This window comes from Trachypithecus francoisi, unplaced genomic scaffold (genome assembly GCF_009764315.1).
Source record: "Trachypithecus francoisi isolate TF-2019V2 unplaced genomic scaffold, Tfra_2.0 Lachesis_group0, whole genome shotgun sequence".
Classification (NCBI taxonomy): domain Eukaryota; kingdom Metazoa; phylum Chordata; class Mammalia; order Primates; family Cercopithecidae; genus Trachypithecus; species Trachypithecus francoisi.
This window is the reverse complement of record NW_022681453.1, coordinates 89,399,809-89,419,282: the sequence shown is the minus strand read 5'-3', so window position 1 is coordinate 89,419,282 and position 19,474 is coordinate 89,399,809. Positions and strand designations below refer to the sequence as shown.

Sequence of the window (19,474 nt, the reverse complement as noted above, 5' to 3'; positions counted from 1 at the left end):
GACTAAGAAATGCTCACCCAAAGAGCCCACTGTGAGATAATGTATCCATGATAAATCATACTTAGCTTTCAGTTTTAAAAGAGGTCTTAATATGCAATTGTTCTTTGAACCATGCTTTAACAAATGGGAAAAAGTGTGAAATATTAAAAAGTGTTATTTTAAAATCTTTAAAAATGGATGCTTGCCTGCTTTAAAAAAATAAAAGGCAGACACTGGAAACACAGCTGTTAAGTTTTGATGGAAGTTACGATTTTCAACAGTTGAGTTACAGTTTATGATACAGATGGTACCCTGGGTATAGCTGGAACAATAATTGATGGTTTCTGTTTGTCTTGTCCTCTGTTAGATTCAGAAGAGCAGAATATCTTTTTTCCAAGGCAGGAATTTTTCAGTTTCCAATTACTGCTTATATCAAATAAACAACTCTTCCATTGCATATTCTGTACTTCTCCACGGTGACATGGGTGTTGGCCCCGCGCTTCTCATTATAGTAGGCTTCCCTCAGTTAGAAATAATAGTTTGTGGAAAATCCTACTTCTCAGTACTAACCTGCAGTTTATGTAGCCTATCCTCAGGCCAAATAACATACAATTTTTCTTTTAAAATGTGAAAACCAAAGTCTTGCATTGCTCCACACAAAATTAGCAAAACCAAAAAACTCCTATGAGTCAAAAATGATAGGCACCAATGTCATATACTTTTAAAAACCCTCCAACAGAAATTATTAGAAATATACAGATATAGCCCACATTTTGAGTATTTTTTTAAATGCTGTGTTTCAGTGATAAATCTGGGATCTGATATTTCCTTCTCACTGACAATTAAATACAAAAACATGAATTTGTAACACACACATACACCTCAGTGGTTATAGTGTGCTGCTCCTCTATCTCCAGTTATCTTACTGTATCTCCAGTTATATGGTCATTTTAGTGCCAACTAAAATGCCAGCATTTTTATATCTCGGAGTAAATATAAATGGCAGCCTGTGGATTCTGAGTTTGAATTGTATATACTTATAAAACATAGAGACTGTTTTAAAAGGGACAATTCTGTCACACAGTTGTTAAAGTTTTATTGTACAATATATGTTTAGACCAGATAAGGTTTGAATGATCAGTTTTTCATCTCCTATTCCAGTGTTCTAAAGTTGATATAACCTTTTATTTTTAATTCCTCCGTTGACTTTTAGTTGGAAAAAATGAAGTGAAATATTATGAAGATTTTTCTGCCAAGTGTTCAGTTATACTGTAAGAGTTCACTAGTAGCAATAGCCTCTTCAGGATTTAGATGTAACTAATTATGGTTTAAAATGCTACTGATTAATACAGTTATTCTGTAAGTTTTACCTTTTAAATTGGCATTTTTTACGTAATATACTACTATCCAAAATATTACTCTAGAAATGATAACTGTGAGGTTTGTCATTTTTCCAATATCTGCACTTGAAGCAGAAAGTTGGAACTCAAAACTATGATAGTTACTTCCTTGTACAAACTGACATATGCTTTTAAGACAAAATAGCATTTATAAGATTTTTTGAAGTTTAAAAAGATTTTACTTTTTAAGTTAGGTTTGTCTTAATTCCAAGATGTATTCGTAACAGTGTTTTTCTAGTCACTTGTATTAACATTTACAAAAAGAGGGGAAAACCTGGCACTAACAAATTTTCGCATTCTGCTCATGTAAGACAAGCGCGTTTGAGTCCCGGGGAGAGATAGGATCAAGAGATAGGGTTGCTGCCATACAATATAAGTCTTCCCCACCCTTTCCCAAAGATTTCTCAATATGGGCAGGATTCAATGTGTAGCTCACTTGGAAAGCGTATGTAATACAGTCAGCTCCCATCTCTCAACATTTAAAATTAAATCTCTAATCTGTTTTCTCCGCCGGAGAAAACTTTTACTTTCAAGTTTTGTCTGAGTTGGAAATGGTTTTGAACCTAGAATTCATGGGATGCGCTTTGCGAAACCTGTCTGCAGTTTGTGATGCTGAGACAGCTTTAACAGCTATCCAGAGACTTGCTACCTGGCTCTCTGACAGCAGTGCCCCTTGGTGGAGCGGAGTTGTTCTCCCGGGCTTACCTGAGCTGCCTGCGCCGGGGCGGGCGGGGGGCCTGGCCGGGCCGCTGTGGTGCCGCGCTGCGAGCCGGCTGTGCGCGCTCCAGGAGTCGCCCGAACAATGCGAGTGGGGCGCAGAGCGCGCCCGGCCTATGGGCCTTACGTCACTGCTCCGCCTTATAAGGCGCTCCGCGTGTGCGGTGTGGTCGGCGGGGGCGCCGGTGACCGAGAGACCGGCGGCGGCGGCGGCAGCGCAGCAACGCGCCCCGACTCCTGCGGACTTTCCGGCCGTGTGAATGGACCGTGGTTCCCGGCTCCCACCGGAGGGAATAAGCGGTGGGCCGGGACGCCGGCGTCCGCCTGTAGTGCTAACCAAGTCACTGGGAGGCAGGGTCGATCTGCTTGTAACTTTTCTCCCTCTGGGTCCCTAAAGCTGTTACGGCTTCAGGGACTTCAATACACATCCTGTTATTCTTATGTAAACTTTTGTAAATTCATTATACTTTTGTTTTGGTTGCTGGGGGTAGGCGGGAGAGGGAAAGGAGAAGTCTGGGGTTTTGTGGAGACATCTCTGGGGGTGATTTAGACTTCAAACCTTCTCTTTCCTCTTTGTAATGAGTAGGGGTCCTCGGAGGATAGTGTTTTATTTCCTGATGATCTAACTACCAAACAATTCTTCAAGTGATGATGGGAAGGCCAGATGAAACCTTATTTTTTTTCAGTGTTTTTCCTCAAAGAACCTCCTCTTTCCCCATTTCTGCATGCCTGTGTTTTAACGAAAGCAGTTAAAACTAATCATTTTTTGGCAGGGAAAAAAATTTAAAGAAATTAAATGTTTTGTGCTGTACTTTCAAGACAATGTATAAAATTAGAACTTTAGAGCCAGTTTTAATGTTTGTTCTCTTATATGGGCAAACAAAATAAAGCCAAAAATAACCATGTGAAGAAAAAAGAAATTAGCCAAATATGATTGAATTAAGCATATTATCCTCTAGTCTGGGATAGACTTACTTGTACAAATCCTATTTCTTGTGAATGAGAATTCATCTCTGAATTATAAGAGAAGTCATACCTAAAGTTCTAGCCCAACTATATGAATCTGCTAAATAAATTAGGGACGTGGCATTCTTGTTTGCAAGCTTCAGATGAGTAATTTTAGTAGCTTCAGTCCTTTTAAAATCTCTTAAAATTACATTAAAATAGGATTGCTTCCTATTATGATGTACATATGTCTGTAGAATTATTGTTTCCATATGTTTTGTCAAACAGAAACGATGAAAATAGTCTGCTCGCTTCATTTTCTTAGTGTGGAGTGGAGAAAGGATGTTTGCAGAGTTGTTAGTGGAAATGGTGGTGGAATAAAGATGCAGGGCACAACATTAAATGTATGTCCTCTTCGCTAAATTGAGAGTTCACTTTATCATTCTTCTAGATCACTCTGAGTACCTACTGAGAAACCTAAAGTGAACTCACTCTTGCTTTTCATATACAGTGTGCCATTTTAAGAGAAGTGAGTTACACATACTCTTCAGCTGAACTTAAAATTTAATATTTGATTTGCAGTTGTGTACTAACATTTTGGATGTAGAGTTTGTTAGTTTTGTTAGTTTTAACTCTTCTGCCCTATATTTGTGAATTGCATTGTAATCTTTTTAGTCTCCTGTGCTTACCTCATGCTTTAATTAAACATCCTTTTTGAGATTTTTGTGCTACATTTTTTTATTACAAATGAGATTAAATGACTTTTATGAAAGTTGTATGATGCATGAACACCTGAATCTCAGCCCCAAACTGATAGCATACTTTTACCCCAAAGCTAACAGTTCTATAGCTTGTTTTGCATCTTTTTCCCTCTGATAGGCAAATACGTTTCCTAACATTTAACACTACCATTTGTTTCTTTCTCACATGTCCATACTCAAGTATTGCATTTATTTTCACTCTTTTGACTTGCTGGTTCCACATGAAATATGTTAGTATTATTTCCTCCTTTTCTTTAGCTCTATTCTGAAGAATAGAGAAAAGAGGATTAGGGCCTCTACTCCTTGTATGCCCTTGCCTGGTACACTACTTGCCTGGTTACATTACTAATGTGTTACTCCTGAAACATCGGTCTCTTGACCCAGCTATGACTCAGCTTTCCAAGTGAGGTCATAGTTATGTGACCACTGTCTTCAGGAACCAATATTAATAGCCCTCATTTGTTGAGCTTTTAGATCATACCTACCACCATAGTTAGTGATCTACAAACATTTCATCACTTAATCTTCACAACACATTTTGATGTGATATGAACCATGCTTTTCAGATAAAGACATTTAGAAAGCTAAAGTGGGCCGGGCGCGGTGGCTCAAGCCTGTAATCCCAGCACTTTGGGAGGCCGAGACGGGCGGATCACGAGGTCAGGAGATCGAGACCATCCTGGCTAACACAGTGAAACCCCGTCTCTACTAAAAAAATACAAAAAACTAGCCGGGCGAGGTGGCGGGCGCCTGTAGTCCCAGCTACTCTGGAGGCTGAGGCAGGAGAATGGCGGGAACCCCGGGGGCGGAGCTTGCAGTGAGCTGAGATCTGGCCACTGCACTCCAGCCTGGGCGACAGAGCAAGACTCCGTCTCAAAAAAAAAAAAAAAAAAAGCTAAAGTGGCTTGACCAAGGTCACACTGCTACTAAAGTAATGATACAGGGATTTAAAGCAATGTTTACATATATAGCCTTCTTCTACATATATAGTCTTCTCTTAATGGTTTGCTCAGAATCTCTCAGAGGTGTATTTGGTAAAGGAGTGTTCAGATTTAACTGAGAAATTTCTCTTTATTTTCTAGACTGAATCTTGAACTGGGAAAGCCAAGACTCATCCTATTTTTTTGTGGATTTGTGGATTTACTGATAGCTTTCTGGAAGGTGGCAGCAACGTATCTTGTTCTAGTAAAATTAGAATATCATGACCATTTCACTTCAAACGAACATCAAGGATTTTGAGGGAGCAGGACCTTTATCTGATACAAGAGTACCTTGGGTGGTGTATTGCAAACTCCAACCAGCTGTTGGCATTGTGCGCCATTGACCACATAAGTAGATGAGTAGACTTTTATTTCCTTCCCTCTTTCAACCACAATTCTTTCCGAGGTGTAATTTTTATTCTCTTGGTTTCTGAAATTCTCTTCATTTGTGAAATTCTCTTGGTTTCTATTTGTGAAAATAGTAGAGTTATGATCACTGTGCCTCAAAATTGGCTGAGAGAGTTTTACTTCCTAACCTTGTTCTGTCCAATTACTGTGTGACTTTCTTTTCATTTCATAATCAGGAATTTCCTACAAATAAGCATACCTAGACACTAAGATCCTTTCTACAATTAGTAATCTGAATTTATGATCTAAATCCAATTACTAGCTTTAAGCTGTTATTTAGAAATGATACAAAGAAATTTTTCTAGCAAATTCATTGCTTTCTAATGTGGGAGAAGGGGTTTGTAGGTAACAAGGCTAGAAACAAGGAGGTATCAACTAGATTTAGCCATATTATATCATGTCAAAAACAGCTTAATATCACCAGTTTCCCTGGCTCAAGCTAATTGTCAGGAGGCCATTACAATGACCACAGTAACAGGTGTTATTAGTGAAGTCAGTTGCTACTGACCATAATTACAACATCATCATTATTTAACTTTTAAAAAATACCATTAATGTACTGCTAATCACATCAAGCCAGTTCCTCTTTTTGAAGTAACTGCTCTTATTTTCTTTCATGTCTTCTCTCCCTACCTTTGTTTCTTCTTTTGACTGGTCAAGTCTTTCAGTCGTCCAAATATAGTAAGTGCCAAAGAAGAAGCAATAATTAATGGGATGTTTCTTGCAGCTGCCCACAATTTTCACTGCTGGTTCTTTGATCAGTTAAGCAGTGGTGTGCTCTGCTCCCTAGGAGCTCTGCTTTGAGCTATGAGATGGTAATGCTAACTTTGTATATGACATGTTTGCTTCTTTGCCTCTGTGAGATAGTATATATGGAAACACCGTCATGTACAAAGAAAAGCAGCAATTATTATGGACCTGGTCTTGTATGAGAAGCTGAACAGAGTGGGAACAGACCCAGGATTGCATAAGGAGATGTATAGCTCCATGGTCCTGCATTGCTTCAGACTACAGTTGGATTGGCCAGAATATGAGCTTTCGGTGTTTATTCCACCCCACGCTACCTTCTACCACCTTACCCACAGCCTTCTTGCAAAGCAACTTTGCCACTGAGCACTGGATAACCTTGCCATGGATCCAATCGTTTGCTTGTCCCTTCTCCTCTGCTGCTACACAACTTAGGACGAAGGCTGAAGGGACATGTAGGCAACTGTGAATGTGGAGCCAACAGGAATGTCTGCGGTAAAAGCACCTTCTCTCCATGCCCTAGACAGTCATTTTTCTCATCAACCTCATTTCTTCACTCTTCTTTCAGTTCTTTGGGTGCCACCTATCTGACTCTGTACATGTAGATACCTGCATGAAATACATCACATCTCTGCACTTAAACTGTGTTTTAAGAGCCTTTAACCAGCAGTTAACTGGTTAAATCTTAATATACATACAAACTGCAGTAACTGAATATACATATGAACTGCAGGTCTATATATATAGACTGTCTTTACTTTTATCTGTAGCCTGAATCTCTGGTCCCAGGCCTATAGTCCACAAAGTCTCCAGAACCCTTCCAATTATTCTGCTCATACTTCAGCTGACTATGACTCTAGAATAGTGACCCTTGAGAACTGATTACAGCAGTAGTGTCCATGTGATGCTAGGGTATGGGAAGTCCTTTATTACTACAACATTAAAATGATGATATTTTGTGGTTTTAAAATTAATTTTAAAATTTTATTATTTTATTTTTTATTTATTTTATTTTATTCTTGAGACGGAGTCTTGCTCTTTCACCCCCAGTGGCGCAATCTCGGCTCACTGCAAGCTCCACTTCCTAGGTTCACGCCATTCTCCCGCCTCAGCCTCCAGAGTAGCTGGGACTACAGGCGCCCGCCACCACACCTGGCTAATTTCTTTTTTTTTTTTTTTTTTTGTATTTTTAGTAGAGACGGGGTTTCACCATGTTAGCCAGGATGGTCTCGATCTCCTGACTTCGTGATCCACCCGCCTCAGCCTCCCAAAGTGCTGGGATTATAGGCTTGAGCCACCGCGCCCAGCCAAAATTTTTTTCTTTTAAAATTAATAGGCACCCTTCATAATTTGGAAAATGCATAAAAGTAAAAAATTTTACATGTAGTCCTACCACACGAATACTGCTAACTATTAATAATTCAATGTACGGTGTTTCTTTTAGTCTTTTTCTGAGCATTTGTAAAGCATCATTTTCATAGTGTGGGTGAGCCCTATATGTGTATGTATATGTGTGTATATATATTATGTTTCCTTTTGCCTTTATTATATATTTCTGAATCATGTTAGTGGCTTTTCTGTAGACATTGGGTTATTTAAAAGCACATATTTACATATTCTCCCTAGCATTGGTGTTCACAAAGCCAACCACTGCCTGTTGGCCCTCTAACATTGCCACAGTCTTGTTCCTCATCAAACAAAGCAAGGAAGTCTGTTTAGTAAGGAATCATCTGTTGGCAAGAGACTTCCTACCCTTGGTTTACACGGAATACCATAAGTTGGCTATGTACTCTAGTGAGCATACTAGTAGGTGAGTAGAATGACTTAGAGGGAATGAAGAATTGATAATGTGACGCCACCATAAGATTATTAAATGGGAAGCAGGAAAAGTCTGTTATTTAGGTCCAGTCCATTTGCTTATTTATTCCTACAAACATTTTGTGTTTCCTTGGTAACTAATAATAGTTTTGAGAAAATGTTGAACTCACAAGTATTACTGCAGAAGTGAAAAAACCCTCAAATCACAGAAATTAGAGATGGAAAAGACCTATTAAGTCATCTTCCCTGTCCCTTGCCAGTACAGATTGTTCTCAGTGCTTTGTTCAGTCCATTTTTTAAAGGGACCTTGTCATGTAATTTGTAGCCCATCTCTTTTTTTTTTTTTCTTTTTTTCTTGAGACACAGTCTCACTGTGTTGCCCAGATTGGAGTGCAGTGGTGCAATCTTGGCTCATTGCAACCTCCGCCCCCTGGGTTCAAGCAATTCTCCTGCCTCAGCCTCCCTAGTAGCTGGGATTATATATGTGTGCTACCAAGCCTGGCTGATTTTTGTATTTTTAGTGAAGACGGGGATTCACCATGTCGGCCAGGCTGGTCTCGAACTCCTGACTTCAGGTGATCTGCCTGCCTCGGCCTTCCAAAGTGCTGGGATTACAGGCGCGAGCCACCATACCTGGCCCATCTCTTTTTTAAGTAATACATTTTTAAAGAAACCACTGACAGATTTTCCCATGTAGATGTGGAGCTTGATTTCACGGTAAATATTTGCAGAGAAAGACCTGTGGATTCAAAGTACAGTTGAACAAGTTTTATTAGTTGGAAGTCATTGGAATAGTTTAGGATATCTTTGGAATAGTTGACCAACTAAGAGTAGAATAGTTGGGTAAATCGGATTTATATGTTTTCTTTTATCTTTGGAACTCAAATAGAGCAATTCCTGAGCATAAAGTTTAATTATAAACTTCTAGACTCATTGAAATGGGCTTAGAAAGCCTGAGAAAATAAAGCATCCAGGAAGTAAAAAAATAAGAGTACAACTATTCTAAGATAATTTTTATAAAAATTACATTTTATAATATCCCTTTCTGTTCCAAATTCTGCTTTGTCCATTATTTACATAGTCAATTGATTGATATGAAGATGACTTGTAATTGTAAAATCCTTTCTTTTGTCCAACAACTTCTTCTAGACTCTAGAAGGACAGAATAAAACTGTCTCATAGAAGCAGTCAGTGGTGGTGGTAAGACTAAATCTTCCACTTCCTCATGTAATGGCTGGAAATGTCTTCACTGAGAAAAATGAACAAATTAAGAGTAAAAAATGTGCTTAGAGTTTTATTAAGAAGAATGATCCTTTCATAAAATCATATTTTAGGGTATAAAAGGCCTTAGAAAACATCTGATCTTCTTATTGCCACTCTCTGTTCCCCATTTTTAAATAAATGAGATAACTGGAGCTTAGAGAGGTTAAGGGACTTGCCCCAAGGTCACACAGTAAATTGGTGACCCAGTCACTGTGTTTTCTGGGACTGAATGTTTCTTTTGGGAAACATGAAAAAATGGCATAAACAGTATGATTAGTATCTGAAATCCCAATTAATAATCGAGTAATTTACCTAGCTTATACTAACTGCAAAACTAATTTAGAACATTAATGAGCTAGTTATCTACTTTATAGATTAGAAATGTCATCTTTTGTTGCATTTGTTTTAAATTGGAGATTTATAGATTGCTGCTTATCATCTCAGGCCACTAAGTTTGGCCACATGTCAAAAACCTAATGGAGATGTCTGAACTTTTAATATAAATTTCTGTGTTATCATGTAACACCGTTATCTTGCATGCCTGCCAATTGGTGGTTCTGTACATGAGAAATTCTATTATAATTTATGTCACTAAGCATCCAGTCTACATCATAAATTATAGATTTGGAAGATATGTCAAAAATCTTGTGTCTACCCTTACATTGAATTCTCTCTCAGAACTTCAGAGTTTTGTCCAAGAATTGGTACATGCACAGTCTAGTTGTCATTAATCAGTGCCGAAGAGCTCCAGAGATTTTTCCCTTCCCCAACAAGTCCATTCCATTCCAAACTGAAGTCTGGCTGCTTCTAACTTCCACTCATTGTTCTTCATCTTTCCATGACGCCATGTTGAACAAATGCATTGCTTTGACATAAAAGCCTGTTAAATATTTGAAAAGTTTGTCTTGAATCTTCAGTTATTCCTATATTATATCGTTTTAGTCTTTTCACACCCTGTGTCCAAATGGTTGGTGCTTAGAATGAACAAATTATTTCATCATTATTATTTCAGCATTATCAGAGTTATCCTCCCCTTTTATAGGCTATGTGAATGTGTGTGGGTGGGGGTTGTGTAAACAGATTTTCTTACCATTTTAGACAACCATATCACACTGTTGAGTCGAAGAGCTTACTGATCATCAGTCTTCTAATGAACAACCACACACCCAAATATTGTCGTCATGTACTGCTTCTATGATAATCTAGGATAATCACTTCTATACTGATTTTGTTTGTGTGACTTCATTGTTATAATAATAACAAAAACAATAATAGGTGACACATTTAATGTTTAATTGATGTCAGACACTACACGCTTTACAAATAATATCAACTTAGATCCACATAATAACCCTATGGGACAGATAGATAACTGAGGAACAGAGAAGTTAGGTAATTTGTCTAAGATCACAGAGCTAGGGAATGATGGCACCAGAGTTTGAACTGTATACTGGCTCTGGGGAACTTCTGGGGAAAATCACACTCAGTGTTTTGTAGTAAGATTTGGACTTAGGGGATAAACAGTACTAACAGAGAGTTATAGAACTTTGTTCTTCTCTCATCTGCCATTTAATTCATTGGACTTGAACTGTGGACTAGGAGAGTGAGAATGAATTTTGGAGATTATCTAATTAGCAACCCTTATACTTCATGGAACTAAGACCCAGCCTGTGTAGTAGCCTGTTCAGGGATATGCAGATGGGAAGAAGTCAAGCCAGAATGGAGTGCTTTTTTACTGAAGAATTCTAAAATGTTTCTGCTTCATATAATATCTTCTCTCTTTTTCCCCTTCTTTCTCCTTGTCTTCTCTCCATTTTTATTTATGGTGCTGTCAGTGTTAAAGTAAGTTTCATAGCTCAAATATGGGACCTCTATAAAGAAGTTCCCGGAGTGATAAGGGAAGGGAAAGGAATCGATATCGTTTATTAACAGCCTACTGTATGTCAATCACTCTGCCTACCTGCTGTCTCTGATGTCTCAAACTTCCTTCCCACTTTATGGGATTCTGTAGGAGGACCAGCACAATACCCTGCACAAAGTGAGCATTCTGCAACCCTAAAGAATGAGGAAATGAATGAAAGGAAGTGCTTTGAATTCAGCAGAAGAAAGAGATAACAATCATGTGCGAACTACTCCCACCTATTGCCGATTGACTGTTAGCTCTCAGTTCATTTTTGTACAATTTAACCATTGAGGCAAATGTGTATACAGGATACCATGGAATGCTGTTTACAGTTAGAGATTTTGGTTCTTTTACTTTTGAAGCAGCTGAATACTGATAAGGCCTGGGTCCAGAAACTATTTTTTTCCTTCATTTAATCAGGTTTGTTTACTTCCTTGACTACAAATATTATTTGCTAAGGAAATTTCTTCTTTGGGGTGGTATTTAACCATGCAAGTAGGGAAAATTGTGCTATGATACTGGTCTCACAGCCTGTAGGAATAAAAACTGCAGGAGCAGAGTTTCCTTTCAGCAGTCAACTGTAGGCTCAGTCACTTCTCGACAAAACATAAGTTAAAATAGTGCTGATTTCTTTTTAAACAATCAATTCTAATGGAAACTATTCCAGCTGAGTTTGGAAACACACAGAAGCAGCCTTCAGTTACCATTAAGGCTATTGCCCTAGTAATACCAAAGAGACTCTTTCAGCCCACTTACTTATATTGGATGCTTGTAGGGCTATTTCATGGAGACCTGGTGTTGACTCTCAGCAACTTCCACTTTGACTCAGATTTATCTCCAAATGCTGATGCATTCTAAGATTTATAGAAGCACAAACTTATTATTGCTAATTTGTCCCATTATTAGACTATGCCCCTTAGAGTTGTAATTATCTTATGACTAGCCCAATTATATTTTATTGTGCACTTTTTTGGCAAATAAAATTTCTTTGTTAAACTCAAGGATTTAAAATTTAGCACAAGTTCATAAACTTACTTTCATACTTCTTCACTTCCTTTTTAAAAATACATCAGTAGACTCAAAATGTAAACGTGGCTTAGGGCTCACTTGACCTCTGAAAGGTGCTGACTGACTTTTAGTTAAAAACAGTATTTGTCTGTCTATATCTCTGTCATCTATTTGTGGCTATTATGTGTTGAAAATTTGTGGAACAAATGTCTTTCTCCCTTCTTCCCTCCTCTGCCCAAAACAGACACACACACACACACACACACACACACACACACGTACACACAGAGACTTGAAGGCTTTTGTGTACATTTACCAACTACAACAACAAGAAATGAAGAACAATACAACTCAACTCTGTAGATCTAGAATGGGGAATCTACTTCCCAAAGTCTGTATGCAATATCTTTTCACTGAGTCATGGTAGCCTCCAACAACTAGTAGCACTCTTTGTGCATGAGTTTATTTCTGATTAAAAATCCACCTTTATTGATAATGTTTGTTCACTGTAAAGGAATTGAGTGGATAAAAGAGGTATTACATTTTCCTTTCTAAATCAAGGAGGATGGAATATTCAAACAGAACACTCTGTATGTGTGCACACATGCACATGTACATGAGTGAGAGATGATTTATAGATATATAAGAGTTAGTCCTACTGTATTCTTTTAGGAGGTATTCAGCAACTATTTGTTGAATACCTTCTGTGTGTCTATCACTATGCTGAGTTCCTGGTGAGAGGGGAATGAGTGTAAAGCAGGAGTGTCCAATCTTTTGCCTTCCCTGGGCCACACTGGAAGAAGAATTCTCTTGTATCACACATAAAATACACAAACCCTAATGATACCTGATGAGAGAAGAAAAAAAATCGGAAAACAAATCTCATGTTTTAAGAAAGTTTATGAATTTGTTTGGGGCTACATTCAAAGCTATCCTGGGCCACCTGCAACGCATGGACCATGACTTGGACAAGTTTGATGTACAGCATATTCCTGCCCAGATTTTGCAGGGGTAAATAGAACAAACAAATGAACAACGACAAAAAAAAAAAAAAATTAACATTAAATTAAGGTATTGAGTTGGGTGAAGTAAGAATATTTTTAAAGTATCAGGCAGCCAGTGTGGTGGCTCATGCCTTTAATCCTAGCACTTTGGGAGGCTGAGGTGGGCAGATCACTTGAGGTCAGGAGTTTGAGACCAGCTTGGCCAACATGGTGAAACCTGTCTCTACTAGAAACCAGTGTCTACTAAAAATACAAAAATTAGCCAGGCATGATGGTAGGCACCTGTAATCCCAGCTACACAGGAGGCTGAGACAGGAGAATCGCTTGAACCTGGGAGGCAAAGGTTGCAGTGAGCCAAGATCATCCAACTGCACTCCAGCCTGGGCAGCAGAGGGAGATTCCATCTCAAAAAAAAAAAAAAAGTATTGGCCAGGCTTGGTGGTTCATGCCTGTAATCCCAGCACTTTGGGAGGCCGAGGTGGGCGAATCGCCTGAGATTGGGAGTTTCAGACCAGCGTGAACAACATGGAGGAACCCCGTCTCTACTAAAAATACAAAATTAGCCGGGAACGGTGGCGTGCCTGTAATCCCAGCTACTCAGGAGGCTAACAGGAGAATCACTTGAATCCAGGAGGTGGAGGTTACAGTTAGCCGAGATCAAGCCATTGCACTCCAGCCTGGGCAACAACAGCAAAACTCCGTATCAAAAAAAAAGTATCAGGCCTCAAAATATCTGGTAAATCTTCATCAGAAGTTAAAGTTCATTTGAACCTTGAAGGGTGAGTAGGGCATTCCAGGAAGGAGAATGGCAGAACAAGGGAACCATGGATTTACTATAGTCATTGGTTGGCTCTCATGGAGCAGAGCTGGGCCTCTGCAGGCAGTTGTGCATGTGGTGGATATCACAGCCATGGTTGAGAGGTCACATAAGATGGGTCCAGGCTACGAATAGATCTTAAAATTCAAGTAGTGGAGTCTGGGTTTTAACTTCATGTTATATAGACAGTCGGGTGCCATCAGCAGCTTTTGAGCAGTTGAATAACATATTGAAAGCAGTTTTCAATGAATCATGGCATTATTAGAAAATTATTTTTCAATTGCTTATATAAGTGCAATATATTCATATGAAATGGAAATGGGAATACCCAGATATATATATACACTATAGATATGGATATACACGTAGATGTTGAGACGGCCTCATTCTGTCACCCAGGCTGGAGTGCAGTGGCACAATCATGGGTCACTGCAGCCTTGACCTCTTGGGCTCAATTCATACTCCCCACTCCCATCTCAGCCTCTCAAGTAGCTGGGACTACTGGTGTGCACCACCACATCTGGCTAATTTTTTTTTCCCCCCGTAAAGATGGGGTTTTGCCATCTTGCCCAGGCTTATCTTGAACACCTGGGAAGGTTCAAGCAATCCACCCACCTCGGCCTCCCAAAGTGCTGGCATTACAGGCATGAGCCACCATGCCTGGCCTCCTATTGTCTATTAATGCTTGTCTTAGGTACTATCTTCGGACAAGTGGTGATGTGGAGCAGCATCTATTGAAAAATTTTAAATGTCTGCTCTGAGAATAAAAATAAAATGGGTCTATGACATTGTAATTCAATAGGAGACTTTATTTTAGACTTATTAAATATTAGAATAGCTGCCAGAGGGCCAGGCACTATGTTGTGCACCTGTTGCTACTTGGGAGGCTGAGGTGGGAGGATCACTTGAACCTGGAAGGTTGAAGCTACAGTGAGCCATGATCATGCCACTGCACTTCAGCCTGGGGAACAGAGTGAGACCCTTTACTTGATAAGTAATTATGATTTACCAAAGGTTCTTCCCAGAGAAAAGTTGGTGGCTGGGTAAAGATCTCCCAGACTACAAGAAACAAAACAAAACCAAAGCACCTCTGAATATTAATGAATTGGTTCGTTGGTTGGTTTTGTAGAGGTGCCTGTTGGATCCATCACTGAAAATAGAGAGAGGCTCTTTATGTTTTAGGTATACCCTCTTAACTCCTTAACCTGTGAACAATTTTATATACTGGCTGTGGAAGGTAAAGCAGAGGAAAGAATCTTCTTCGACTGCTTTTTGTGGAGATATAAACACTTTATCTTCGTTTTTCTCTCTTCCAGTGAAAGAAATTCTGTAACCGTCTTCGTTGATTCATTTTGATGTTTCATAATTTCATTGCAAAAAAATAACTCTGCTAAGAACTTTAGATTGTCTCTTTTCTCTCCATGATCTTATTGGGCTTTCATCTCTTACTTAGTTACTTAGAATTGTGCTTCTTAATTTTTTTTTTTTTTTTGAGACGGAGTCTTGCTCTGTCGCCCAGGCTGGAGTGCAGTGGCACGGTCTCTGCTCACTGCAAGCTCCGACCCCCAGGTTCACGCCATCCTCCTGCCTCAGCCTCCCAAGTAGCTGGGACTACAGGCGCCCACCACCACGCCCGGCTAAATTTTTTTTTGTATTGTTTGTAGAGACGGGATTTCACCGTGTTAGCCAGGATGGTCTTGATCTCCTGACCTCGTGATCAGCCCGTCTCGGCCTCCCAAAGTGCTGGGATTACAGGCGTGAGCCACAACGCCCGGCCAATTTTTAAACACATATTTTTAGGTAGAGAAAGAGCATCTTTTTTGTCATTGGTTATGTTATATTCAGAGAATATGATCAGTATGTTATCTATCCTTTGGCATTAACGTTTGTGTCATGGCCCCCACTACATGGTTACTTTTTGCTCAGGTTCTCTATCTGCTTGAAGAGAATTTATGTTTTGTGAAACTTAACAGTTTTGTCTATATAAATAAAGCTTGTTAATTGTGTTGTTAAGATCTTCTGTAACCTTACTGATTTTTGTCTGTTTGGTTTATTAATAACTAACAAGGATGTGCTATAATCTTCCACTGTGATGATGGATTAGTTTGTCCTTGTGTTTCTGGCAATTCTTGCTTTACATATTTTTAGATGCACACAAATTCATACTGTTCCTAGGAAATGGAATCTCTTCACATTATATAATAACTCTTTATAGATGATTTTAACTTTAAAGTTCATTTTGTTTGATATTAACATAGCTACATAATCTTTCTTTTAATTATTAGTTACTAATGTCTTTTCTGACCTTTTACTTTCAGCTTTACCATACCCTTATGTTCTGGTGAGTCTCATACACATAACGTATAGCAGGAATTATAATTGTTAAAATTGCTTTAATCCAGTTTTACGATTTTTGTCTTTTAACAGGATCATTTTGTCTATATTTATGGTAATTATTTGCCATATTATTTGATAATTCCCGTACCACCTTTTTGTTGCTTTTATCTCTCTTCTTGGCTTCTTTTGAATTTTGTTTTTATTCATTTTCTCACTCTCTACCTTGTAATACACACTGTATTCCTGTTCTATTAGGGATTAATAACCCTATGAATTCCATCTCGCAAGTTAAATTCTCAAAGTCGAAAGCTACTCAGTGTCTCAATCCTCCTCCAAAAAAATCTAAGGACTTCAGAACACTTTTAATTCAGAGCATACCCTCCCAGTTTTCATATTATTGTTATTATATATTTTAGTTCTATCTTTAATTCCATAGGACATTGTAATCTATTATTGTTCTATTAGTCAATTATTGGTTTAGATATACCAATATATTTAACACTTTCCTTGCCTTTTATTTCTTCTTTTATTCCAGACTTCTCTCTGGGACCACTTTCCTTCAATCTAAATGCATCCTTTTGACGTTCTGTTAGTGGAAGTCTGCTCTTTGCACACTCTATTTGAATCTGTCTTTATTTCACCGTCGTTCTTGAGGATTTTTACTGGATATAGAATGCTTGGTTGAGACTTGTTTTCTGTCAGTACATTGAAGATATTACTCCACCAACTTCTGGTTTCCCATTTTACTGTTAAAAAATCATCTATCTAATTGTCATTCCTTTTTTCTCTGGCTGTTTTTATGATCTTCCCTTTGTCTTTGATATTATACTATTTCATTTGTATGTACTTAAGTGCAGATTTCTTTTATTTTGTCCTTCCCAGGTTTCATTGAGATTCCTGAGTCTGTAGATTAGTGTCTTCCTTCAGTTCTAGAAAATTCTTAGTTTATATTAATATTTCAATTATGGCTTCTGAACAGTTTTTTCTTTCCTTAATCTCTTGTAACCTAGATTAGACACAAGTTAGACTTTCTCTATCTTCACATCCCTTAACTACTCTTCAGTTATTCTATCTGTTTGGCTTTCCAGACTATATTCTGTATAATTTCTTCGAATTTTTCTTCCAGTTTACTAATTGTCATTCCTTGATCTGCAGTTGTTACCTATTTCATTTCCCAAAGTTTCTCTGTTTTTCTAGTTTAACCATTTTCTGTAGTCTTTTACTTTTTAAACTAGAAATATCAATCCCCTGTTTTTTTTTCTAACATATTAAATATGTCTTACATGCTGTGTGATTATTTAAATATCTGAGGTCTTTGCAGCTCTGATTCTGCCATTTTATGTCACTGGCTTTCAATAATTGTATATTATTTTCTCTATGGTTTCAGATTTTTTTATATGAACTCACGTATCTTAGAATTTTACATGTAGGAATTCCTTGAACCCTGAGTTGAAGGTAGCTTCCTCTAGAGAGGATTTCCATTTGTGCCAGATGCCAAGGGGTATTTTCAGCCTAAAATCTTTTTAAACTAAATTTTTTCACCTGGGATCTTTGGAATTTTTTTCTTTTGTTTTGTTTTTGTTTTTTTCAGACCACCCAGTGAGTATGAATCTGCAAATTCTTGTGTGGGCTAGCTTGGTGGTATACCTTCTCAGTGGATTTTATTTCCCTCTAACTCCCAATGCCATAGTTCAGGGAAAGCAGTTTTCCTTGCAGTCCTGTAGAGGTTGATTTTGTTTCTAAATTCCCCTTTCATCTGGGTAATGTGGGTACTTCCATCTGGGCATTCTGACAGGTTAGCTCTTTGAAGTCTCAGCTTTATGTGGGGCTGGGAGGACCCTGGGCTTTGTACTCTGTCTGCATGCCCTATGATGTCATGAAAACTAAAATTTAAGTTTATAGAGTTTAACAAAACATTCTCAAAGCAAAAACCAGCTTTGGTGCTTTGCTTACCTTTCCAGGTTTTCACTTTTATTCAGTCTTTGGCCTTAAATATTCCTAATATTACCTGCCATCTTATGGATGTATTTTTTAAAATATTGTATATGTTTTATTTTACTTTTTAATATTTGTTGGGTTTTTTGTTTGTTTTGTTTTGTTGGTGATACAATAGCTTAGGGTAGCTAATCCATTTCACCATCAGCAATGGACATTAGAACAATAATAATCTCATACTGAAAATCAGCCTGAAAACTGTGTCTAAAAGGAAATATATCAAATTAAGAAATGGAGTTTTAGCTTAACCCAGTAAAGATTTACATCACAGCATTTCCATTCATTGCTCAGCTTACTAATAAGCCACCAGTGATTTTTCAGTTGCCTAATTGTATAAACATTGTGTCCAATATAAGGCCCAATGATTAACAAAACTACATTTTTTAGGTTCTAGTCTTTCTTAGGTCTACATATTAATAGAAGAATCAGTGTGCTATCTAGAATAGCTATGATTCACTAACACTTATTAGCTAAATTTATATTAAATATAATAATTTTTTTCTGATTTTTCACAGTTGTTACTTCTTAGTTCAGGCAGATACCTTAGTCAGAGCCTGATGTAAAGAGCGATGGTCTAAGAGCTTCTGCTATGCTTTTACCAAACCTCTGTGAAAAATAGAATATCACTGGAGTCTCATTCCAGGTACTTCAAAGGGAAACTGTTCTCATGTGAATGATGCCACTTTGAGAACTGCATCTTGAATTAAGAAGTTTTTCGGCCGGGCGCGGTGGCTCAAGCCTGTAATCCCAGCACTGGGAGGCCGAGACGGGCAGATCACGAGGTCAGGAGATCGAGACCATCCTGGCTAACACAGTGAAACCCCGTCTCTACTAAAAAATACAAAAAACTAGCCGGGCGCGGTGGCGGGCACCTGTAGTCCCAGCTACTCGGGAGGCTGAGGCAGGAGAATGGCTAAACCCGGGAGGCGGAGCTTGCAGTGAGCTGAGATCCGGCCACTGCACTCCAGCCTGGGCGACAGAGCGAGACTCCGTCTCAAAAAAAAAAAAAAGAAGAAGTTTTTCATAGTGCACTAGGCAAGTCTCCAGTTTTGTATAGAGAACCATGTAATGTGAGGGCTTCACATCTTTGAAGAATTCCCACCATTGGCCTTCACTGAGAACTGTCATGTAAATGGTGCCCTGGCTTCTCCAAGTGGTCTGGAAGGTGAGTAACCAAAAAATTATACTTTGGCTAGGAAGTGTCCAGCTATAATCATCCAAAAAACTGAACTCCCATTGGCACAAACTATAGTGAAATATATCACCACACAATAAAAAATCCAGCCTTGCAGCAGGTTCTAGACATACTATGTTGCCTCTGACTCCCTGGTTCTTGTGGCTTTGATCTCTTCCCTTTGATGGCTTCATTGTCACACTGATAGCAACACGACC

At 38.5% G+C, this 19,474-nt stretch overlaps 2 protein-coding genes across 3 annotated transcripts in view; one reads left to right on the top strand and one right to left on the bottom strand.

Annotated features, from left to right (window-relative positions):
* The window catches only part of LOC117083604 (collagen alpha-1(VIII) chain), a 554,637-nt gene that overhangs the window by 229,309 nt on the left and 305,854 nt on the right, over nt 1-19,474 (top strand). The window lies entirely within an intron of this gene.
* The window catches only part of FILIP1L (filamin A interacting protein 1 like), a 277,714-nt gene that overhangs the window by 26,398 nt on the left and 231,842 nt on the right, over nt 1-19,474 (bottom strand). Inside the window, exon 1 of one of the 2 annotated variants that reach the window (XM_033211486.1) lies at nt 2,085-2,620. The exons of the other annotated variant lie outside the window; for it this stretch is intronic. The gene's annotated coding sequence lies outside the window, so the exon portion shown is untranslated. Of the gene's footprint in view, nt 1-2,084; nt 2,621-19,474 lie in introns of those variants that run through there. 2 annotated transcript variants of the gene reach the window in all.